The sequence below is a fragment of the Parus major genome, chromosome 8, assembly GCF_001522545.3.
Source record: "Parus major isolate Abel chromosome 8, Parus_major1.1, whole genome shotgun sequence".
In the NCBI taxonomy this organism is placed as follows: domain Eukaryota; kingdom Metazoa; phylum Chordata; class Aves; order Passeriformes; family Paridae; genus Parus; species Parus major.
The window spans coordinates 666878-691607 of NC_031777.1; positions in this window are offsets into that span (position 1 = coordinate 666878).

Sequence of the window (24730 nt, forward strand, 5' to 3'; positions counted from 1 at the left end):
TATATATAATACATAAATAAATACTACATATTCTATTATGTAAATATACAAATATGACATACATATATAAATATATAAATATTAATTCATACATAAAATAATATAATAATATAAAAATATAATATAATAAAATAATATAAAGATAAGATAATAAGATAATTTAATAATGTAATGATAGAATAATATAATGATAAAATAAAATATAATAATATTATAATGTTATAATAAAAATAATAAAATAATAGAATACAAATATAAGAATATAATGATATAAGAATAAAATAATATAATAATATAATAATATAATAAAATAATAAAATAATAAAATAATAAAATAATATAAGAATAAGATAAGGTAATTTAATAATATAAGATAATGATAAAATAAAATAAAACAATTATAATATTATAATGTTATAATAAAAAATAATAAAATTATAAAATAAGAACATAAGAATATAATGTAAGAATACAATGATATAAGAATAAAATAATATTTCAATAATATAAGAATCTAATAAAATAATATAAGGAAAAGATAATAAGATAATTTAATAATATAATATAATGATAAAATAATACAATGATAAAATAATAAAATAATAATATAATGTTATAATAAAATAAGAATATAAGAATATAAGGATATAAGAATATAAGGATATAAGGATATAAGAATATAAGAATATAATGATGTAAGGATATAATGATGTAAGGATATAATGATATAAGAATAAAATAATATAATGATAATATAATAACATAATATAATACTATAATATGTATTCTTATTATTTATATATTATAATAATGAACTGAATTAATTAAATAGTATTTAATATTACAGGTTTTTACCAATATTTTATTTATTATTATGATATATAATTTTTTAATATTATTTTTACACATTATTTATATAGAATCAAAAGCTGACAGCACTGAGAGTCCAAGGCAACCTCTTTGCCCTTGAGGAAAGGAAAATAGCTTGATGCAGAAGAGAAATGACAGTGTAAAACCACAGTCCAGACATGGAGACAGACTCCCTTGAGACAAACCCTTGGCTGCCAAACAGGAACTGCTGAGAACAGGACACAAATCCTCTCAGTCAGCTTTGGGCTTTGCTCCTTCCTCACATCCAAAAGTGTGCACAGAATAATTGTACCAAAGCCAGCAGGACATTGGAGGGGCAGAAGGAAATCCCTGAGTGGCACAGGAGCTGCAGAGGGAAAAGGTTGTTCTCTTCTAGGCTGAACACAGCATTTCATTGGAAAGTATTCCCATTCCACATTCTCAGCAAGAGATGAAATTCCAGGAAAAAGCTAATTTATTGGCTAATCACTTACTTGTTGGAGTCAGAGTATCACAGAGAGTGTGCCCTTATCTCTGATACCTGCCTCTGACATCCCAGAAAACACTGAATTTCATATAAAACCACAAAAACAACTGTTAAATAGAAAAACTAAAAGGGTGAGTGTGTAAATTAGAGAGTTTTCTTAAGTCACTGGGTGAAAAAGTTAAAGTTTTTTAAAGTTATTTTTAAATCAGTTTAGAAAACACAAGACAAGATGGAGGATTTAAGGTGTTGTCTCTTTTCCTTCTTCTTCATCTTCTTCTTCTAAAGGTTTTTGGGTAGTAAATGATTGGATAGAAAATGCCACAGTGCAGCACACAGGTTAAATAAAATAATTTACTTAGCATTTGTTAATTGGATAAATGAACATATAAAAAAACCTTGAAGAAGATCTTTGTTAACCATTTTCTATCTTAGTAGCTCCTTGTACTTTGTATACATTAATGTATACATTAAATACATTATACAACATGTAATGCAGATAAAAAAAGAATAAAGCACCAAGTCTGAACAAGGAAAAACTCATCTCTCATCAATCTCAGTCCAAGGGGGAAAAGAACCCAACCATGAATGTCCTATCAAGACACCTAAACTGGAAACTTGATGTGTTCTAAAATTAACACAGTTCTAAAATTAAGAAAAACTCTCAAAAGTCTTTACAACTGACAAATAAATGGATTTTGAGGGGATTGTGAGTGCTTGAGATGCACCTACCCCTGCCAAAAGTTAGAGATTGCATTGTGGATAGCTCTGAAAAGACACTGACAACAAAAATATCAGGAGCTTTTTTTGACCTGAATAAGTTCAGGATTCCAGCCTATAAAATTACAGGGATAGAAAAAAACAGTAGAAAAGCAGATGATATTCAAATTATGCACAAGTTTTAGCAATTCAGCACTGCAAATCAGCATTTAAAATTTGTTCTTTGTTTTGCTTAGCTTTCCTCAAAGGAAAACTGATGTGTTTCCCCTTAAGGTTGGACAGAACATAATGGCAACACACAATTTTCTCACAATAAAACTGAACTTCCCACAAAAATCATGTTGCCCCCTCCCCTTTTTTTTAATCTTTAAATTTGGTTTTGTATTCTGTGAAGAAAATGATAAAGTTTTGGTCAGATGGCTCCTTTCTAATTAAATACTTGACCTGTGCTGCAGCTATTTCATTTCCAGGCAATATTAGATAATGCAGGGCTACACTTTCCTTGCAGTCTGGAAAAAAATAATTACTCTTCCTAGGCTCTTTAGAGGATTGTATTTCTTGTACAATTTTTAATTGACTCAAGCTGTGTGTACTGAGGAGGCAAAACCCCCATAGACAAAACTGTATTAAAGGTTAGAATAACAGCAGCATCATCCCAGTCTGTAATTCAAAAGCTAAGATTGTATTTAATTCTGAACTACAAGAAAATACACAAGCCTGACTCAGTTATTTTAACACACACACACAAAAATAACTATTTTAAAATATTAACTAATATTTTAAATATCAACTATTTTTATCTGGAGAAAAGTCAAAAACAGCTCAGCAATTTAAAATGCACCATTTTTTCCTGACATGTTTCAGTCTAACACGAACACATCAGAGTTTTGACTCAATGTGGAAATTCAGAATTTTGATCAACTTCTTTGGTGATTTTGCAATCAGACCTAACCCAAACTCTTTGAACCCACCTGGACCCCTCTGACCTTTTTCTTGGCAGGAGAACAAGAAGTCTCTCCTGAGGCCAATGTATTTACTATTTCAAGGCAATCAACAGATTTTCATTCTCAATAGAATCATTTCTGGGACATTTTTACTCCAGCCACAGCAGGAAGTGTAAGAATTGCTTGTGGAGAGAGGAATGCTGTGCTTAAAAGAAACAAATTGCTTTCTGCTCTGCAAATTCACCTGAGCAGCATCTTCCCCCTCCTCTCCTGACAAATGACTGGAAAATCATCCCAAACCACCACACAGCCCTGCAGTCTTATTTGGAGTAAAACCCACAGGAATGCTGAGTTGTGTAACTAAAGACTGCCAGTATTTTTAGTATTTCCTTCTTTTATTTATTATTTGTTTAATTTATTTTAGAGAAACTAATGGAATCGTCAAAGGCAACACTCATTTGGAAGTGGCTTTGCTTTGGGCAAAGGCACAATAATCAGAAAAGGAGAACAGCAATAGTGCCCATCTCCTGTGGGACAATTTGGGAGTTAGATCACCAAAATGACAAATTTCATGTCCACATCTCCTGTCTAATCCCAGGGAAATCAGGGAATAAGAGAGGAATATGAGATAACAGAACAGCCAACAAGTGAAATCAGCCATGAGTTATCTTCCTTTCCCCCCTCAGCTCTTCCATATAAGTGGAAATATCACTGGAAATCATCTTCTGACAAAAGAAAATCACTGAATCAGAAGAATGAAATAGTTTCACTCTAATTAAAGATGTTTATACAAGATGAGTGACAACTGAGTGTAAGAATGTCTCGTACCTACAGTCATTAGGAAAGTTCACTGCAAAACAGAAATCAGCAGCTTCCAGGCTATTTCCAGAGCTTCTTGTTGTGCAAAGTGGAAGATGAAGTCTCTTTTCCCTGCACCACCTGTGCCATTTTCCATGGTGATAAACTGTGATATGAGGTGATGTGTCCCAATTTCCACTCTCCCAGGAGCAGGAGGCTTTGGGTGGCCAAGCTCTGGGTCACCTTGGCAAAGAAAACAACTCCTTGGGAGTACAAGGGGGGGAAGAGGAAAATCAAAACCCTTCTGATGGGTAAAAAAATTGCTTCCAACCCTGGCTCAGTGCAGCTCCTTGCTCTGGAAAACCAGGCTGGCAGGAGACAGCTGGAACAGGGAGTGTGAGGCTAACCTTGATATTTGGGGATGCTTGGCTTCACAAAAATTTCTCTGAATGTGTCAATACAATCTCTTGATCTTCCACACACAGCAATGAGAAGGTGAGACAGGTTTCAGGCTTCATCCTGCCCTACACCTCTACTGAAAAACCTCATTTGAGTCAGAATGAGTCACTGTGCCTCTGCCCAATCACTTGTTAAAAAAAGAAAAAAAAATAGACTGAACTTCTCCATGTTGAAATAAAACATAGTTCATTATTTTCGTGTTCTGAGGAAACAGAACAAAAAGCCCCAACTAGCAACAGAATATAAACACTGGAATAAGACCACACAGGTGAGGAGGAGGTTGTAAAACCCAAGAGAGCTCTTTCTGCCAACACCTGCCAGACTGGGGGGCTCCAGCTCCATTTTGGAGCCTGTAACTTCTTAAAAATTTTTCTGTTTCTTTTTTTTTTTTTTTAATTGATTCTGCTGCTGTGCTTCTGCACTTCTTTTCAGCCTTGGATTTCTCAGTCTCTTCTGAGCTGAGCTCCTCTTTTGGGATACTCCCTCATGGGGAGTCCTGCTTATTTCAGTTCTTTAGGTCAGAAAAAAACTCTAAAGCTTGTTAGGATCTTGTTTCTTGTGTTTATTAGGATGTTATTACAAAACTTGGCAGGTGTCTCCAGACTTTCTGCACAAGTTTAATTCACTGCAACCTGGCTCGTTTCTTTCTGATGGTACAAAATGGCTTTGTGGCTCACTTTGGCTTTGAAGGCACAAAATGTCCCTGAATTACAGAGTTTTTTTAATCTTTATACTTATTCTTATCTAATTAACAATAGACATGCATATTATTTTTCTTAATGACTCAACGACTCATCACTTGTGTACTGCATTGCGGTATTTTCTATCTAATCACTTACTATTACCTAGAAACTTTTAGAAGAAGAACATGAAGAAGAAAGAAGGAAAAGAAACAGCATTCTAAATCCTCTTGTCTTGTCTTCTGCTTTCTAAACTGTTTAAAACTTTAACTTTTTCACTCAGTGACTTAAGAAAACTCTCTAATTTACACACTCACACTTTTAGCTTTTCTATTTAACAGTTGTTTTCATGTATCACTATGAAAACATGCTCATAAATTTCCTATCATATGAAATTCAGTGTTTTTCTGGATTTCAGAGCCAGGTATAAGAAACAAGGGCACACACTCCATGTCTCAGACTCTAACAGGAACCCATATCCAGGACCAGACTGAGAAAATTGTCCTGCCCAAAAAAATCCTCTCAAATCCTTGTATCACACAACAGCAGCCCTAAAGGATCTAAAGGATTTGGCCCTATTCCTGACAAGATGAGCAGCTGTAATTTCATGTAGCAAGAGCTTGAGCTGGGTTTAACTGAGCAGAGCATGGCAGAACGAGGCAGCTCCAGCACATCCTCCAGAGACAAGCACAATTCAACCAACAATTTGTTTTCTGCTGCTGTCTTGAAGGCTGGTGGTTGGCAGAGTTATGAACCAGAGAGTAAGTCATCATGAAGTGTCACCAAAAACCACTTTTCATCAGAGCAACCACAAAATGGTATTTAAACAGGATTTCACCCATACATTTCTAGTCAAACCTCACAGAAAAAAAAATAAAACCACAGATTTTGCTCCTAATTGTTGAAGAAGGCAGAAAGCTGGTAATAATAATTCCCCTAAGGCCTGGGTCCCTGCAGCTTTACTACTGCAGAGAAAGGAAGGACTGGACAGAGACTTGCACAGAGAAAACTTCTTGGACAAAAAGACAATAAAGAAGAACAAGGGTCCCAACAGCAACACAACTTCTCATAGGAAACTTGAGAAAGAGGAGAGGCAGACGAGGAGAAGAGAGGGTTGTGTAGTTAACAGGAAGCAGCCTACAGTCAGTCTGGAAACATTTAGAAACTGAAACTATTAGAAAAACAAACAAGCAGGGTGAGATCCCAAAACAAGGTGAGGAGCTTATCACAGAAACCTGATCAGCAAATCCTCAGTGCTGGAAGGGACCAGGACAGAGCTGTGTGTCCTCCTGGAGACAATCAGAGGGAAGAGTTTGTTTGGAAATGTCCCTTGAGCAGGAGAGAAGGAGAAAGCCATCAGGGACAGGTTCAGAACCTGCAGCACAGGCCTGGTGCTCTCTGCCCTCCTGTTAATGCCAGAAGGGGCTCACAAATGGCCAGGAGGGGATGGCACCGAGGAGGCAACAGATCCAACTGGAGCCTGGTCTTAGGAGGCAAAGTTTGAGGAGGAAAAGAGCTTCTCTCAGCTCTGCAAGGGTTGAGCCCCACACAGCCCTGCCAGGACCATCATTCTGTTCCTGACTGCTGCAAACCTGCTCTGGCTGCCCTGGAGGGATGGGTCAGGCACAGACAGCTCCGGCAGGGAACGTGAGGAGAGGGGAATCACAGCCAGAGCTCCCAAAGCAAGCAAAATTCAGGCAAATCAAAGACTCATGTACATTTGTCCTGCACCTAGAGCAGGGCCCTGGTGCCATGACCCAACACTGTTGGCTTCTGGTGGGATCAGGGAACTTCCAGCAGGGCTGAGAAGGAATCTGTGACGTAAAAGGCCCTACTAACTCCTCAAAATGAGTGAGAGACTGGAGCCAGGCACTGAGGAGAATTCAGACCCTGTTCCCTGGGGAACCCACTTCACAAATGAAGGGGGAAAAGGGCAACCCAGACTTACAAATATGTCAGTAACAGTGTCTGGATCAGGCTTTGCTGGAAAGGCTTCGTAAGACAAAGACCTAGAAAGTCCTGACCCCAGGAAAAAAAGGGAGGTGAAACATGACTTCAGCCACTCTTCCCAGATGCTGTGCCTGGCTTAGGGACAAATGGCCTGGGCAAGTAAAACTAGACTACAAAAAACAAGCAAGAAATCTTGTCTGTGGAGCTTCCCAGCAAGGTCACCATCTCTGATTCCTCACATTTCTCATTAGCTCAGATCTCAGGAAGGCAAAACCCTGCATGTTTCCAGGCACCCAGAAGGAAGAGATGAGCACATTCCCTCCGTGCTGTGCATACACAGCTGAGGAGTAGCAGAAACAAAGAAGCCCAACTTCGGTGTTTGGGAAAAATGTCGTAACAGAATATGACCAAATTTGGGTTACAGGACAAGATCATAAGTGATCCTGTGCTCCTCACTAGCTGAGAAACTCAGTTCCCATCCTCTCCCATGTCAGCAGCAGGACTGAGTGTGATGTTCCCAACACAGCCACACCCCACAGTGCAGACATCTCTGGCTGCCCCTGAGGTCTGCATTATTAAGTAAGCCAGAAATCATGGCTCTTACTCACTTGGCTCTGCAATGTATTAGTGCCTATTAATCCATCACTGTTCACCTGAGAAGCAAAACCTCCAGGTCTGCTGATGTCTTAGTAAGGAATTTTTGTCTTTTCCATTGACAGCTAGGGTCTTTCAGTTTTCTTTGTGAAGTTCCAGAATATATATACAACAATCTCTCTCTCTATATATATATATATCTGACTACTACATTCAAATTCCATGATAAAAACCTGCTATATCTCCACTTCCACCAGCTCCACAAGAAGCTGTGTGCCTGCTCTCAGTGCAGAGCCCACGCCTCAGCCACACATTTCTGTGTCTGTGACACACCTGCTGCTTGCTCCCCACCAAAAATTGTGCCTTGATACCTGCTTTAATCTCGAGAAGTGTATTTCTAAATCAATGGCTTTATGGTTCATTAGGCACTTGGTGGCTGCTGGACTGATTAAACGCTGATCACTGCTTTCATCTGAATTTCTGATGCTCTTAAAAACTGTGGAGTGGGGCCAGCATCCTCTGGAAGTGCAGGCATGATCAAACTGCCCTCTAGTGGGAACGCACCCATCACATCCACAGCTGGCACACAGAGGGAATTTGGGGGTCCAGACACAGCCTGTGACACCATCCCTGTGCCAGCATGCCAATGTGACCAGAGGTGACACTGCTGTGGCTTTTTTGTACACTGCCATTCACCAGGGCCTGCAGGGGACATCCTCTGTCAGCTGCCACCAGCTATTAGCTGGGGGAAAAAAATAACTTAGTGGAAGCAAAGTGGAAAAAAAAAATCCCAAGCAAGATGTGTAACCATCAATATGGGCAGGCAGCTCAGAGTGGTTAAAAGCCTTGCACTCACTGGGTGCCAGCAGCAGGGCTCAGTGCACATCAACTGTGACAGCTGGAGATGGAGAAGTGTCCCCAGGGCCCCATCCAGAGAGGTGCCATTGAGCTGAGCACCCCAAAACCCCACTCTCCTGCCACCTGCAGCAGTGCAGAGCCTTGAAGATGCTCAGTGTTTTCCCTTTTTGCAGAACTGTGGGGTGAGGCATAACCTGAGGCTGGAGATGTGTGTCCAGCACCAGCCCAAGGCTCTGTTTTACAGAGCAGCACCTCATCCAGCAGGGGAATCCTGGAGCAGCCAGGCTCCAGGAGGTCTGTGTGGAAAGAAAATTAAGTCCAGATAACTGTATGGCTTAGTGTGAGAACTTTTATGAGAAGGTGGAACAGGAATAGAGAAATGAAAGCACAGAAACAGATTGTGCAATGGTTATGTCAGCCCTCTGCTTCCAAATTACCATCCTTCATTTTCAGAGCAGAAATTCTGGAGTTTGGGGGGGATCACCTTGTATTTCCAAGGCCACAGTGTCTCTTCCTGGCCAGAAATGCTGGCTGAGCTTCTAACACACGCTCAAATGAACCTTCCTTTGCTCCTGCAGGCACACACCAGGAATTTCTCCACTCCCCAGATGAATCCAAACATGCACATCCCACTTGTGACATGTAGGCCTCGCCCAGAGAAGCATGGTGGGCCTGCTTAGCCCAGGCTCAGCTCACAGAAGGCTTTTCATTAACAAAACCTCACACAAGGCATCTGCCACTGTTTATTCCTCTGGGAAACTGGGTGGTGAGCTCCAGTGCCCTCACTGGTGTGACCTCCTGAGCCTCCCAGCCAAAAGATTCCAAAGGTTAACCAGTTAGTCCCTCTCCAAGCATCCCACCCAGCCTCTCCTACAGCCACAAGCTGTTTAAGCTGCCACAGGTTTGGAATCCCTGTTCTCACCACTCAGACCATCACAAGGTCATTCACATCCCTCCAGCAGCTTCTGCTGTCCAACAATATTTGATAAAGCCCATTTCAACTAGACCACGTCCAAGCAATGGGGCAGTAAGAGGGATGGAATGAGTGCAAGGCCTAAAATTGGGTTTCATTGGGATAATCCAAGATTGCAGCACTACCTCCTCCTTCTCCTCCTTTGTGCAGGGATATGTGGAGGAATGAGAGTATCTCTGGTGATATGAGTCAGCCCAGTGAAGTTCCTGCTGCCATTAGGCTGTAGTTAAACCTCACATTTAGATGTGACCACAACAATGTCACACCATTCCTCCCAGCCCCTTCTTCCTGTGAGAGCAGAGCTCAGGCCAGCAATTCCTCCATCCCATGGGCTTCTCTCCCTGCACCAGGACAACAGCAGGGCAGCATTCAGCTCACCCTCCACAGCTGAACCATGATCCCAGCCTGGGCTCTGCTTATTTCCACCCCACAGGAGCTGAGGGCTCTGGCCCAGAGACACAGATTTACTCCTGTGTAGAACCACCTCCTAACAAAGGTTTGTTCACACAGCATTAGGCTCTAAAAACCCACCCCAGCCCTTTCCCATATACAAACCATGGGATCCCAGCACCCTGAACAGCATCCCTGCCTTCCTCCAAGAGCCTGGGATCAGCTGTGAGCGTGCTAAACCTCTTACAAATGATTCCCTTCTTGGCAATCTAGTGGCCTAAAATGGCCACTGAGTGGAATTACCTCCAGCAGGGCTGGTTTCCCACTGACTGAAGCTTGCAGCTGAATTCTTCAGTCTAACTCAAGCCTTATTTTCTCTTTCCTCACAGACTTGCCCCTATCTGCTCCTGTCTGAGGCACATCTGCAGGTTGTGCCAGCAGATCCTTCGTGCTGATAGCAGGAGAATGCAAACACAGGCTGTTTGCGTAGAACTGAACAAGCTCAGCACTGACCTGGACAATTCTCAGTGTTTGACCCCAGAGCTCCCACTCACCCACTAGAGCAGGACACCAAGTTAACAAACATTTGCAAAGTGGGGTCACTTCAGCAGGCATTTTTAGGCTTTTTGCTCTTCTGGGATGGGATCATTCTGTACCACACATCCAGCAGCTTCCTCCGACCCTGAGACAGCCCTTTGGGAGCAACCTGGAATTGTTCACCAGAACCTGACAGGATCAAGTGACCCAAGACAATCCAAGCATTCAGATCCAAGAGGTTTTGCCTCAGGCCTGTTTCTAGAGCTGTAGAAATGGTCATTTATAGAGTGACCACATGGCCAGCAGCCCTTTCTCATTTGAGCAGTGATTTTTGCAATGGCTGTGACCAGCTCTGCTTCAGGGCCAGCCAAAGGAGAGCCCCGAGGTCTGTGCAAGCACTTCCCTGCTCATTGTGAGCTCTTGAAAGTGGCTTCGGCTCTCCAATATTATAACAGGGTGTTACCTCAGTGAGAGGTCCTCAAAAAGGACAAGGAATAAAGGACAGGCACAGTTCAGTGACCCAAAAAATAATACTTCAATATCCAAAACAACAAACTGGATCTGAACAACAGAAAAGGCCAGGCCTTTATTATAATAATTTATATAATGTAGGTTAGGTTAGGGGTGGAGTTTGAGGTAAAGGGTCCAATAAAAACTGGGGAATGTGTAAAATAACGCAGCAAAATTTAACCAATGGCAACAAAGTGTAGAACTTTCTGGCAATATTTACATATAATTTTCAAGGGGCATTGTTGGTGAGCTTTTGCCCACCCTAACTAAAGGAGATTATTTTCTCAGGGCCTGGGCCAAAGTTCCATGCCAGCCCCTTGCCCTGATGGACTACAACACAATCTTAGGGCTAAAGCTTGGATACAAACAGCAAAAAATTCTGCAGATGAATCGAGCTTGCAAAAAGGAAGATGTGCAAGCAAACCTTCACTTTTCCCTCAGCACAGACTTCAGTCCTTTACTGTCAACTTCAACATTGCATTGACAACCAACAAGGCAGAGCTTTGCCCCAGACTTTGCCTCCACATTTGTGATTTTAGAATGATGTTTGGTTTAAGATATTTCAGCACCTACCCCTACCTACCCTTAGAATTTAATTGCAGAAGTATTTGCCTGATGCTCAGGGGACCAGTGTACTTTGCAAAATGAGGATTTTGGAATGAAGAAGGTGTCCTTTCCCCAACAATAAACCAATCTGACACATTATTTCTTATTAGAGATTTGCTCAGCCCAGGTGACAGCTGTTTGTCTCAAAACATGACTTAGAAGCACTCAGCTGAAGTGCACACTGAGTTATATTTATATAACAATATATTTTATATATAACTATATATTTTATATATGACTATATATTATATGTATTATAACTATATATTTATATATAACTATATTATATATATTATAACTATATGTTTATAATATATAAATATATTTTATATATATATATAAAATATATATTTTAACCTATTTACTGCATTGGCTTGAAGAGATAAGGTGCTACTGGCAACTTCTTCAGATGCCCTGGGTGAGCCCCAGTGCCCCTCTCAGTGGGTGTGCACAGGGGACAGCCAGAGAGTGAGCACAGAGTGACCTTGTGCAGCCAGCAGTGGTGTCTGTTCCCCACTGAACATCTGCCAAGGGACCTGGGACATCACAGATGCTCGGGAGAATTAACCAAGTGCTCCAGAAGTAACAAGACCACACAGGTTTCACTGTGACTCCAGCACCAGCTCAGCTCCAAGTCATGTTGAAACTGCCCTGTACCACAGTGGGAAACTCCTCAGGGCTGGCAGAGCAGCCTGGCCTGTCCTGCTTGAGCAGATATTTCTTATATCTCAAAGTCCAGTTGGGAATCACCACTTGTCTCTTAGCTTTCCCCTCCTAACAGAGCACAAACACCGTGGCAGGAAGCTTGGGCGTGGGGACAGCCAGTCACAATGAAACCCTGATGCAACAAAGCAAACTCTGTCGTGGTTCTGAGAGCTTTTCCTGAAAGAACAGTGTTGGGAAGACAGAAGGATAGGCTGCCAAGGGAGCCCAAAGCTCCATCAGGAGCTCAGCCCAGGATGGACATGGCACACACTGATAGGAACAGCTTGGATTTAAAAGGGGAGTCCTTGGTCTGCCCTGGCCTTTTCATCACACTGTGGCAGCTGGGCAGAAAGGAGGACTGTAAACTACAGCAAAAAGTAATTATAAACCCACTTTTATTCAGGATTTGGTCAGCTGCAAATCAACTATTTTGCCTGCTGAGCATCACACCAGAGCAAGGATTTCCCCTCCCCTGCTCTCTGGCCTGTAGCAGAGGAAGGTGAGAGATCAGGACATCTATTTTCATCTTTCAGGCAAAGGGCAGGAGCAGGGAGGAGTGCTGCCACCAGCAGTAAGGCACAGATCCCACGTCACCAGTGTCACTCCATGGGGAGAGACAGCAGCAGGTCAAACACGGGGAGGTATCAGCACAAAAAGCAGCAAGTTCCAAGGACACCAGTGATGTGACCCAGAGATTGCCACACAAATGACAGGAAATGCATGCACTGACCAAGAAAGGAGTGGGATAAGTAGGAGGAAGCAATAATTTGGACTGAAAAAAATCAGAAGCTGGGATAACTCCTACACAGAAGTGGTTTGTGTCAAGCAAAAGTGAATGTACTGACCAAGAAAACAGTGGGATAAGTAGGAGAAAGCAATATTTGGACTGAAAAAAATCAGAAGCTGAGATAACTCCTACACAGAAGTGGTTTGTCTGAAGCAAAAGTGAGGCTTTAAAGAGGGTATTGTAAACTGTGAAGCTGGAGGAATAAGGGAAGTGAAGACAAAAGAATCATTTTGCTCTTCCCATTAAGAGATTGTCTCCTTTTCAAGAAGTTTGACATGGCAACAGAAGGAAGGCAGTTTTTTCATGGCCTTGGGGCTGGTTTCAGTAATAAGCATTTTCTCTTTTAGAGCATCTCAGGCAGCATCAGAGTGCAACTCTCAGGTGGAGAGTTTTGTTAGTTCACAGAACTGGGACAGGTCCTGGCTGGGAGAGGAGAGGTTCAGTAATGGGAGTTTCCAAGGTCAGGGGGATTTTTAAAAAAAAAATATATTTTTTCCTCTTCTGAGAATATATCTAAAGAGAAAGAGCTGTGGCAAGCATGGAAGGACTCCTTCTCCTAAACCACACTAACCACGTGTGACAACATGCAATTAACAGCTCATAAACAGAGAGGTGGGGCTGTGAGCAACCTGCTCAAAGTATTCCCTCCTTTCCAAGGAAGAGGAATGAAGATCAGCCATTTATCACCCACAGGAGGGGTTGATGCATCCCTGTCTGCTCCTGTGTCCTCCCTCGCCCTCACAGGCACCTACCAGAAGTAAGAACATCCTAGATGGAAAGCTTGGTAGCACCAGTAGTCATGAAGCTTTGCCTGAAACCTAAAGCCACAACAATATCCTGCTTTGCAGTCCTGTGAGAGATGTCAGGCTCATCAGAGAGAAAAGAAATGACCACTCTGCAGGTCAGAAAATAAAAACAAATGTTGTTCAGGGAGGGGAGGGATTGGTTATAAAACAATGTGAGCCCATTTGGATTGTGGGCCACCAGCCAAGAATCCAGGCAGATTTACAGTGCACATCCAGCTTCAAAGCCAGCCATCAGACAAGGTGCAAGCACCACTGCCTCTCATTCTCTGTAGAAGTCTCCCAGTTTTCCAGGATTTCCCTTGGAATCACCCTTGGCTACAGCAAACGCTCTCACGGCATTTCCCAAAGCCGTTGGCACGTATGAATATTTCAATTTCCACTTGTCTCTGCTGGTTACACCAGCAAAATCAGTGAAGCTGATTTTTTAAGGGTCCACCCCTCAGTGAGCTCCATTTCAAGTGTTCTCAGCTGGGCACTCATCCTCAGGGATGGCTGAAAAGCCCTTCCTCTATCACTGCCATGAAGATGAAAACCAGGAAAACCAGGCACGAGGACAGCCCCAAATGCAGAGGCAACTTTTGCACACTTGGAGTTAAGCACAGACTTGGCTGTGTGTGTTATCATCCAGTGCAACAAGAAATGTGCCCCAAAATTGTCATTATCGTGTCTTAATCTTGTATTCTGCTTAACACAGCCAGAATTTCTCTCCTGTTTGCTGCTGGTTTTGTCTCATTTGAATGCAAATAATGACACCAGAGTTAAGATGTAAAAACACTGTGTTCTTTCCATCCCTCTGCAAGATAAAACAATACAGAGAAAATTAAATTCCCTTGCTTGGCATGGGCAGGCAGACATGGAAAGCCAGCAAATCACCATTGCACCTCTTCCAGAGCCTCAGGGAACTCCAACCAACCCCAAAGAGAAAATTACTACAGCTTCCAAAACAAAGGGAGCTTGCCAGGAAAACTTACATCAGAAGAAACCACAGTCCCTCGCTGTGGTTCCCCCAATCCAAATCCAGAGTAAATTCTTTCTGCCTCAGGTTCACCACCACCAGAGTCCTCTGCTTTTGGGATGGGACACGGTGTCTCCAGTGATTCCACTCTAAGTGTGAAGTAAAACACTCACAATTCCTCTTATTAGGCTGTCCTAAAGTTCCCAGCTGTGAGCTGCCTGTTCATTGTCACCAGCAATGAGGAATTTCACTCCAGGACAACAACAAAAACAATCTCCCTGCAGAACAGCTCAGCAGCTTCCCTAAGGTTCCCTTCCCTTTTCTCTCAGGCCATTTGTGGTGGCCAGGGATGAAAATGATAACCTGGGCTTGATCATCCACGTGCTTGGTTCACCCCAGAAAAACATCTTGATACACAGAGCTTTCCTCAGCTCTCACAACAAAATAATTGCCAAAATATTTCCCACTGCCTTTTCACCTCCCAGCCAATGATCTAAAAACGCATAACAAGTTTTTAATGAGCCCCACAAGCCCTGTCCAGTAGAAGAAACAGATTTTAGCCCCCAGGAGCTGAAAGAGAGAGGGGGAAAATTACTTGGGCCAGACCAACTAGCAAAACCACAGGGAAACAGCTTCATTTGTTTTAATTCAGCAGCTTAAGATCCTCAGACTAAGAGGCAGCACTCAGGGCATCTCTCACACAGCCCTGAGGAAGAAAGTTTGCTTCTCTAAGCAAACAATTCAGTTAAAAAGATTACCCTGACAAAGGCCAAACATTACTACTCACATCTTTTTCTCCACTCCTTTCCTGTATCCCTGTTCCTGTTTCCTCCATCCCCACTTCATTGCTCTCCCATGTAACACCTTAGCTACAAGTCTGGCTAAAATTCAGATTAAAAGCCATATTTGATGCTATCTGCACTAGGAGATGCCAGTGGCAGATTCTGTGTCAAATTTGGCAGCTGCTAAGCCTGAAGGAAGTCCTGCTCCAGGGCATAAGGATGCCTAAAAATGACACCAAAATAGTAAGCTAAAATAAAAGAAGGTGGCAATTCTAAGCTGAGGAGTTTGTAGTTTAGATAATGGATTGCTACAGAAAAGAATTCTGTTTCAGTGTGCTAGGTTTGGCCAATTTGGCCAGGAGAAGCAGCTCTCACCTTGCTTGGATCAAAACCAGGGCCAAATGAACCGAGTCTGCTCCGTGTCACGGGGCAGTGGAGACTCCCTGTCCATTGTAGCCTCTCAATATACCCAACTTCTTCCTTCCCGACTGTGTCTGCACTGCCCCACAGCTGTAAGGCCAGAAAGAGCAGGACAAGGATAAAACCTGACCAAAGAGAAGAGGAAAGAGTCAGATGGAGTGGTGTTGGACACAGAACTTTGAAATGATCTCTTTCCGCGTTAAAACGGAGCGCGGTGGTCGCTGCTGAAATCCGTCGAGCAGCGGCTGCTAACGGCTCTGTTCGTGTCTCACCAGCTTCTGGAAACCCTTGTGCCCCTCCAAGGAACCTCAAATATCGTGGCAAAAGCAGGGAATTCTGAAATGTGGGCCCTCAGCACTCACTCAGCCAGATGTATCTGTCCACCAGCGGCTTGGCAGGCTCCCCCGCAAAAATCCCGCTCACGACACTCGTAGCAATTCGAAATCTAAACACTGACTCTGCTAAATCAGAACAAGACAAGAGGGAAAAACACACAGGCACAGCCAGGTGATGCTCCCAAACCACTGAGGCTGGAGAATGTGCTTGCTTAAATGTGTTATTAAAAGATTTATTTTAATTTACCATCAGGTGAATTTAAAGATGTTACCTTTAATGGTGTTACCTCAATTAACTTTGTAGAACCACAGACTGGTTAATTGTTTTGTTAAGCTCTAGTTTTAGGGCTTAATTAAAGCCTTTCCTCTAGAAAAAAAAGCCTTAAATCACAACAAAGCTCCTTTCTAGGTTACTTTACTCCATTATTACCTGCTCTCTAATACAACATCTCCCAGTCTCCAAACTAATTTTTTTGTCACATATTTTGATATTTAAGCTACAAAAAAAAATTTTTAGAGAATTACAAATGTAAAAAGCTGGAAGAACTGGAAAAAGCTCATCCCACTGACATTCTCTGGAGCTCTGCTAAACAAATACATCCTGGATATTTCCTTTTTTCCCCCCATCCACTGTAATTCTCTGTCCAAACAGCATAAAGCCATAAAGGAGAGTAGAATTTGAGGCCTCCTAATACTTTTCACAAATCACCATTTATTACCTATTTTTCCCTCTACCATGGTGAATGTGGAGGTTCACTAATTTCATCCCAAAATGAATTTTCCTCCTTAGAGCTACAACTCCAAGCATGTGCTGGCAGCTCTAAAAATGTGGGAGAAACCAATTTCCACCAACAAATCATGAAAGAAGCTCCACAAAAATAGGTAAAAAGTTTACACATGATGGGGAAGGTTTGTTTCCAACTATTTTGAATTTTCTATTGGTCAGTCCAGAAGGTGATTAAGAACAAATTTCTGTTTGTTTGTTGATAAAAATCCAACAGGAAGACAAAACCCACCAAACTTTTACATTTAAGGAGAGGATTTTAAAGATCTCAGTTACATATGCAATGGTTTTTTATCTAATCCAAAGCAAATAATCCAGGCCTGCTTTATTAAAATATTCTCACCCCTGTGACCTTATCATAAGAAAGCCATTACCAAAATTTTGGGTGTATATTTAGAACACAACATATTTAGAAGATGACAATTATAAAACCCCCAGTATCAAAAATATTGCAACATAAGTCTGCCACAATTTCCAAACACATCCTTTGTCTAAGATAAAACAAGCAGCATTAATCACAAATGACCAAAATGAGCAATGATCATCACCATCATGTCCAAATCAACTTTAAAAAATTTTATCAGCCCTGGACCAGAGAAAATTCCATGGTTATTGGGGGTGTCAGGGATTCTCAGCCCCTAAGGAGGAGAAGTGGGGTGATCTAAAGCTCCACAGGAAATATTTTCACTTGTTCAGGCTGACTTGCAATGCAATTTTTAGTTCTTTACAGAAGATATGCAGAATAAGAGAAGCTTCCCATGAATGGAGAGCCCTTGGACAGGGGCTGCTGCTCTCTGAGTGGAAAAGAACTGTGACTCAGAGGGGGAAAAGGGGAAAATTTGTACAAATGGCAGAGAAAATGCATCTTCTGCAGGCATCAGGGGACAGCCAGAGAAATGGCAAGCCCAGAATCATCAAACACAAGTTGGGAAAGGAGATTGCTTGGTGTCACTCAGGTGGAAAGAGGGAACTTCTTTATTTATTTAAAACTGTTCATTCTCATGGCAGTGCTTGGCAAAGATTGAAGCAGCATGGGCTGGGCACTAGCCCCAGGTGAAAAACTCCTCATTTCTCAGCTGTGCTGCTGGAGGAAGCACAGAGGTGATGTGAAAATCCAGATTTACATGTAGGAAGACAATTGAACACTGCCAATCTAAGCCAGCTCCAAAAATCCTCCTTTTCTTTGGCATTCAGGTCAGGAAGAGCCTCACTTCAGTACTGTGACCCTTATTTAGAAACCTACTGCTTTGCCAATACCCTGGATAAAATAACAGCAAACAGAGGAACTGTTCTTGCCACCAGAACGTGTTTCTTACAGGATTATCTTTCTTTAAAAAATACCAAAGACGCAAGCAGTTAGTTCCACTTACAGAGTGAACAAAAATAAAACCACACAGGAAAGTAATTATTAGCAACACAAGGTTCAGGAAACATCTTAATTAAGTTTGCCCCTTCAGTTTGGCTTCCCTTCACACACTCATGGTCTAAAAGTGGTGGTTTTCCCTAAGCCAAAAGATCATTTATTGAGTGTTAGCTGTCATTTGTCACCTCCTCATTGTCCAACACACAACCCTGATCTTATTTAAAACCACCAACAACTTCCACTGATTTTTGACTCCATAAAACTCCCATTAAAAAGGAATAATTACTCCTCTTCTCGAGAACTTGATGTAATAACTTGATAAACAGGAGAGAATTTTGCAAGCCCCGTGCACAGACGTAAGAGCAGGGAGGGACAGGACAGCCTGGAGCTGGACAGAGCAGATGTGGCACAGCACTGACGCAGAGGGCTGGTCCAAAAAGAGCCAGAGAGTGATTTTCTGGGAAAGCCCTGACAGGATTAGGCTGCAGGCAGCTCTGCCCAGCCCAAAAGATGGGATTCAACAACAACACAACTCCAAACAATCCTGTCTCAATGCAGGAGTTCAGGAACCCCCTGGATCCCATCCCACTGATCTCTCCCTTTAGCTCTGGACAGGTCTGCTTTGGCCCCTGCTATCCAGAAAATCCAGAAAGGCCTGGACACAACTTGTTTGATCTCCATTTCCTGGCAAAGTTCTGCCTCAGGACAACTCACAGCATTGATTTGCATGCAGATAGTTAGGGTGGTCCAGGTTTTAAAAAACTGAAATCATAAGTTTTCTGGGCTGAGCCCTCAGATATTTCATTAAAAAGAAACCATCTGCACCTCCACCTCTTTCCCTGAAGTCAAACCATTGGGAAACAGTGTCACTCCTACTTTTACAAAGAATTGACTCAAAGCAAGAGAGGATGGGCACACCTTGGATTTGAAGGAATTCTCTTGCACAGTAAAATATTTTCCTCCTTCAAGTTTCCCTCACAAAGATGCACAAGTTTAACTCTGCCTCAATGTTTGACACAGAATCAGCTGAGGATTTTTCATCTGTTTCTGTGGAGAAAAAGCTGTTTCTTCTTCTCCCCTATCTTACAGCAAATACCATTTCCCAAAAGCAGCCCAGTATGGGAAGCAGGAGGTGTCAGAGATCACATTTATTCATTCCCCACTGCTGCTAATTCCAGAAGAAATTCCAAAGTCCTGACAAAGCCTTGCATTTTTCCTTTGCTGCTACACAGACATCAGAGCACACGCAAAAATGAGATCAAGTAGCTCTGTTCGTTCTGATTAAGAAAATTTCTTTTGATTTGATGATTAAAATTATTTTCCTTAATTAACCTGATTAATCTTCAGTATCCAGACAAAGATGCTGCTACTGGTTTCCCACCTTTTAGGGCTCTATGATTCCCTCTTGGCAGTGTTAGGGCAGCAGCAGGACTCCATCTCAAAGGTCTTTCCCAGCCTAAATGATTTTATGACCCCCAAGAGCATCAGCTGCCCCAAGGATTGGCCACTGATCCCCTTTAGGGGCAAGTTAGCTATACTTTCACTCCAGATAAACATCACCCAGGGCAGTCTTCAAAGCCTAAAGAATGCTCATGGTAATTAAAACCATCATCCCAAAGGCAGGAAATGTTTATTATTCATGGCAAGAGTTAAACCACATTTATGCTGACTGAAAGCCACTGAAAACAAATGGAACTTCATCAAAATCAAGCTTGAAAGAGCTCCTGTGCAACAAAAGCATCTCTGCCTAGAAAACTGAGGCTCACACCTGCAGTAAATGCAGTAAAAAAAGGCAGGCAAAGGTTTTGTGTTTCCCTCCCAGCTGTGGATGGTTCATGGAAAAGCTTTCAGCCACTCAGACTTTGTCAGGAACCAAGGAACTGGACAATATTTATAAAAACACATCCCTCACAGGCTCTCTCTTCTGCTAAATGCAGCTTTAGGCCTGGAAAAATTCTCTCATGGAACATTTTTCTTCAGGAAAAACATAAAATGCTTCGTTTTCCCTAAAAAATTCACCAATTTTTTCTTTTTTTAAATCCTAGAAACATCAAGTGGATGCTTCTGGTTAGGTTTTCCAAAAGAGAAAAGTAACAGTTTCTTAGAGAGCTTTTATTCTGGCCCAATTTTCCATCCAGGTACATCAACTCAAAAAGCCTGGATGAAACAGTAATGCAAGAGCTTTACCTGTTCATTTTCATGAGCAAAAATACACCACAGCCTCCTCTCCAGTGGCTGAGACTTTACAGGAATTTCTCCTAAATGCAAATTCTCCCCTCACCACATTCCCTGGAACAAATGATGAAAGAAAGAGCTGCAGCTGGGAGATAACAACATTTTATGTGACATTTTTCTTGAGGGCAAGGCAATTTTCAAGTAATTGTTGATATCCCACTTCCACAAATCTTTGTGAGACTGTTTTTTCTCAGTACAGGGCAAAATTAGTTATCTTTAAACATTCACATTTTCCATGGGAAGAGGGTAGATTTTAATTTTATTATCAGTGAAACCTCTGCATTATGTTCTGCTTCTGCAGAGTGTGATTCCTTCCCTTGCTCAGGGTTTCATTCCCTTGGGAACAATCCTTGTTCAGCTTGCATTCCCTGACAAGCTGGAGGCACCAGCAGATCCATCCTGTGGGGAAGCACAATTTATCAACCCAATACCTGTTCTCATCCATTCATTTATTAAAAAATGCATTAATTTAGCTCAGATGAGGTAATTTAGCTCAGATGTGGGAAACAGAAGTGATCCATGCCTAGCAGACCACAGCATCTCCTCTATTTGAGCTGAGCTATCTCACCTGCTTTGCAAAAGGACTCTGCCTTTCTGTGACAAAACTTAGAAATTCAGAAAAGTACAAAAATTAAACATTTCCAAACTTCTGCTTGCACAGACTGTTCTGAAATGCACCACCAGAAACTCAGGTAGTAAAGGGAAGTACCAAGAGGCATCAGACCCAGCAGTGGAAGGATGAAACAGGAGGGAAAAGTGTTTCTTTTCAAAGATTCCACTTGAATTTTCAACATTCAAGTTCTGCTCTGTGACAGGATATTTTTTCAGTGCTGCCACAGCTGTTCTGCAGTTAACCCCAATTTCCCTGGAATATGAAATTCATGACATGTCAATGCCTGACAGCATCAGTAGAAAAGAGGAAAAAATCACTCTCAAAGAGCAACATCCCCACATGCAGCAACAGATGACAAATATTGTAAATATTTGTGCTGGCAACACCAGTGAGAAGAACAAACTGAAGAGAAATAAAACTGTTAGCACCTCTCCCCAGGCAGTAAGGGGTGAGTGCTTCTGGAACAGAAAATAAAACTGCAAAGATGTAAAGGTAGAGGAGGAGAAGGATCAGGACACCAGGTGATAACAGGCAGTTGTGCCTGGAAGCTCTGGGATAATAAATAACTCATGGCTTGATCTCAGCCAGGCTGCTCCTCTCTCCAAGATAAACACATTAGAGATGGTGATTTCAGAGGTGGCTGTTGTACCCTGTGTGCACCAGGAAATTGATCCTGAGGTAGGTGAAAAGGACATTGATCACTGATAAGGGCTTAGCCTTGTGTTTACCTCCCAAGAGGTAATTCAAATTCAAGGCCAATTTAATCAAAGCTCTTTCATTCCTGTGCTGCTTCTCTCAGTGTTTCATTGACTCCAGTGGATGAGACCCTCACAGCAGAGCAAAAAGGAACAATCAGGCTCAATTAGCTTCTCTCAGGATATCTCATTTTTCCCCTCCTCTGGTCTAATGCCATCCATTTGCTCTCCAACACAATCCAAGAAAACCTGCATTTCCTACTTCAGGCCAGAAATATTTATACATACTCCTCCCCAAAGCCATTTTGAACATGTTTTTACCCAAAAGAGTGACAACCATCATATTGGCAGGATGATGACAATGATGAAGACTTGCCAATCTTGAACAATTGCACAGAAAATGATCTTGTATATGACAGCAATGCCAAGGGACAATCACTGATCACACAAAGAGCTGGGCTGGTGGCAGCACACAAGCCACATAAATAAACACTCACATACATATAAAAGATGATTTCCCAGCTCAATTCCTTAAATTCACCCCTACAAACTCCCAGAGGGAGCATTTTTGTAGCACAAGTGGGAAGCAGAAGTCATCACACAAGCATCTGAGTCAGCTGGTTTTTTTTACCCAAGTGTGGGGGGCAGACTTAATACCCAAGTCCAGGGTCAGGACATCAGGAAACCACTAATAAAGGGTCAGATTTGTCTCTGGGGTGAGTCAGCACCCTGCTATGTCCTTCCAGAGAGACTTTATTTTCACCAGCTTTCTTACTTGTGACTTGACAGCTCCTTGCTTAGGTGGGAACGCCAGGCAACAAACTGAAGAGCAAGGATGATAAAATAGAAGCCTTTTTCCTCATATTGCAAATATCCAGTGTAGGGAGACTGGAAGGGATAGAAACAACACCCCAGCTCCCCAGATTTCAGTAGCCAGGTGAGGTGAAGAAGCCAAGTCCTCCCCCTGCCCTTCTTTTCAATGCCATTGCAAGAATTATTTGTATGGCAAGAGGCAGATCTGTGCAAGCCACGTCCAGCAGTGCCATTCTGGGCTCTTGCACTGATTCAGGAGGCAACAGCTCTTCTGCTGGCCAAGTCACACCATCCTCTGAAGAGTGTGTGAGGCCACACATCACCCTCCACCCCCTGTGTGATCATTTGGTTACCCTAAACCTTCACAGCTGTACTTTCCAGCCCTTGCACTTTAGAGATTCCAGCTTGGAATAAAACTTTGCATCTCATGTGGAGCTGTCTTGTCTCCCTCTGCTGCTCCATCCAGCTCTGTGAGAGCCAAAGACCCTGAAATTTGTGAGCAGCTTGCTGGTGGCAAGAACACACACTCATCTTCACTATGGTACCAGTAGTCCACGTGGCAAAAATCCACTCTGAGGGTGAAGAACTCCCAGAAAATCCCTTCAAAGGAGGCAGTGGAGTCAGACAAGGAACACGAGTGCAGGACTGACTGAAGCACCCCAGCCTTGCACAGCCCTGGGAATGGCAGATCCAAGCAGCTCTGCCTGCTCTGGAGACCTGCTCTGCTGTCTCAGGCATCTCTCAGGCAGAGCACTCAGCTTCCTGCAGGTCAGGGAAGGGGAGATAAAGTGGATTTGCAGGCAGATGTTCACTGCTGACCACGGTGTGTCTTTACATCCGTGCACAGCATCAGACAGCAAAGGGTAATTGGGATGGGAAATCTCATTTACCTCATCCAGCAAGTGCTTTAGAAGGAATATCACTGTCAGGATATACACACACATCCTTCTGTGGATATTCTGAGCTCAAATAACAAACTTAGGTTTTTCCTCAAAGGAAATTATATCAGGGTCCAATTATATCAGATCCATTTCTTAGTGTTCTACAAAACACTGAGGCAATGAAATCCCCAGGTCAGTCACAGATTCCTGAGACATCTTCAGCCCTTTCTTTGGAACCTCACACAACCAAATGCCCACACTCCCCCCAGGTCACAAATACATGGGAAATTACCAGAACACTGGGCAGGGGCTGAGGGGAAAGCTCACAGGACCAGGGAACATCCACCACACCCAAAAAGGGCAGCTATTATCCCAAAGAGAGGAGGCTGTCGTGCAGAAGGGGGAAATCTGGCTTCTCTTGTGGGTGAAAACCACAAAAAAAACTATGTGAAGCTTTTCCTTCCTTCCTCTTCCTCTCGTTGTGCCCACACACATCCTATGCAATCCAAGCATGACAGCAACGAGCAGAAAACAACTGAGCATCACAAGGGTTCCTCCCAGCAAGAAATCTCTGCCAAAAATCAGACACCAAGAGAGCTGCAGGCTGATCAGCAGGCAATTCCTGTTTGCAGCTGATAAAAGTTCTTGTGGTTTGCTCTGAGCACCTGCTCAGCTTTCCTCAGCTGCTCTCCTGTAAGATCCTCCACCTCTGGATCTCAGGGTTCACACTCCAGGCTTGATGCCACGAAGGGGCAGCAGGTTGGAAGAACAAATCTCTTTTTTCCCTGGAATCTTCAGGCTGTTGGATTGATTTTTCACCAACATTTATAGGCAGAGCTTGTGTAACCTTTGCTAAAGTTCCCCTGCTCACAGCCCAGAGTGGCTGCAGAGGAAAGGAGGTGCCAGGATTTTGTGGTTAAACATCTGCCAAGAAAGCAGGACAGCCCTTCCAAGCTGTCCACACAATGTCACTGACCCCCTGAGTTTGTACAAACACACTCATGGCCCTCAGCCAGGACAGCTGCTCCTTCTGGCAGTGCTGAAAAGAGAGTTTGCAGAAAGTATAAAAGGTGTGTGCAGACTGCAGCATCCTGCTTTATCCATCCCAGCAAGAAAAATCTGCTGGCTTCCCGAGCTGAGAAATTTAAATTAGACACACAGAGCTCCTCTCCACAAGTGTAACTAACCCCTGTGACCAGGTACA